This window comes from Polistes canadensis, unplaced genomic scaffold (genome assembly GCF_001313835.1).
Source record: "Polistes canadensis isolate GaletaPanama2010 unplaced genomic scaffold, ASM131383v1 scaffold_88, whole genome shotgun sequence".
Classification (NCBI taxonomy): Eukaryota; Metazoa; Arthropoda; class Insecta; order Hymenoptera; family Vespidae; genus Polistes; species Polistes canadensis.
Window position 1 is genome coordinate 211,942 of NW_014569635.1, and position 2,009 is coordinate 213,950.

Consider the following 2,009-nt stretch of genomic DNA (forward strand, 5'->3'; position numbering starts at 1 on the left):
ACTGCGTAAAATACTTTGACATAATTCAGGATGAACGTCCTTTTTAAAATCATTAGTAACCATTTGCACGAAATGTTAGGAATTTTTTTTTAATTTCGCTTTTAATAATGTTCTCTTCTCTACTAGTTAGTTTTTCGACGGATTTATACGATGTTTCTTCATAATTGTTTCTTCGATTTTTGATTGTTTAATAATATAATTTATTTTAAATACACATTTGCCAATACGATTGTCAATCTTTATGTCATTTTAACGTTAATTTTGTATCGCATATCTGCGTTTCTGATTTTTCGGAATTCATTGCTACTGTATAAACAAATATTATTCACAGCGAAACACAAAACTTTTTACACGATGTCTCTTTATCAATTGAATTAACAACGTTTGCAATTTTGCTACAAAAACATTATTTAACTGATTAATTTTTAGGTATCTGAATACTTTTGTGACACTGTTTCAGTAAATCTTGGCAACGAATATTTAATAACTTCTACAATTTTTCTATATATATATATATGATTTAAATAGTTGCAATATTACTTTCAGAATTGAACTCTGACATATATATTTTTATCCTTGAAAGTTTTAAAAGCGAACGTACAAACACTTTCGTGACCTCGTTTCAATGCATCTCTTTGGAACGAATATTTAAAAAACTTTTTTACAAATATTTCTCCGATTTGATTTGAAAATTTGGTATACAGGATTCCCGATAGTTGTGTATTTACTAATAATTGCAACATAACTTTTAGAATATCAATCTAACATATATATTTAGATTGTTTAAAGTTTTAAAAGCAAACGTTTGAAAACTTTCGAGAGATACACACTGTATTTAGTTCATAAAATAAAACAATAAGATAAAGAATAAAAAAAAGGTATTGTGTTTGGGAGTTTATACCGAGTAGTTGATATCGCATAAAAGCCATGATGTTATTCGAAAAGCTTCGTAACAGCTCGTTTTAATACCGTGTTTACCTCTAATTCCGCATTCGTTTACGATACTAACAATTTGCAATGGAAATCATCGCATTCCAAATATTCATCTGTAATCTCACGTACATCATAAATTATTCCTTAATATATATATATATACATATATACGTTATGCACAAAATATATATATATATATATATATATATATATGCGTTATTTAACAACGAAACATATTATATTTTCAATCTACAAATTATTTTCTCTGTAAAACCAAAAGAAAAAAGGAAAAAGCTACTTTACCATTAAGATAAAAGAAATAAAATATTAAAATAAAATCTAACTAATCCTTTTTTACCAGAGTCTATCTTTAACCAGTTAACTGTGGAATTTCGTTTGAAAAATATCTCTAACGTATGCGTAATTAAAATGAAGTAATATAACGAATATACGCGTATAAACGTAGGCCAAATGTTACCTATTATAAATTTTTGTCGAAAAATGTTAAGCAAAACGTGGACAAAAAAAGGGGGATTACATTTGTATTCTATGCAAAATGAAAAATTCTTCGTTGAATATGTCGTTGTTATTAAAAACTTACAATATGTAGTAAAATATAATCAAATTCGATTAATAAGAAAGATTAAAGACGAAAATATAATTAAAATAAATTCGTTTGATTTCGGTATGGTAATGTTTGTAAAGCAAAGTACCACGCTAAGTGACACTTGGTAGGTCATGCACAAGTATCCTGATTTCTTACGGATCACATTTTTTTTAAACAAACGTCACATCTTCGAAACGGATTTGCTTTTGACGGTGTTGAACAGTTTTATTGGTAATACAAATAGGAAACATATCATCGAACATAATTTTCATTACATTATAATAAAATTTCGAATTTTTGTAGTAAACAGTAATTGTTTATTTTAGACGACGAGTATAGTCGTCAACTGTAACGAAATCGAGTTTTGGATTGACGTTTATATACGTTAAACGTACCTAATTGATTAATAATTATTAAATGTACGAACAAATTTACGTGAGTTTGTTTAATCGCAAAGTAGAATTTGAAT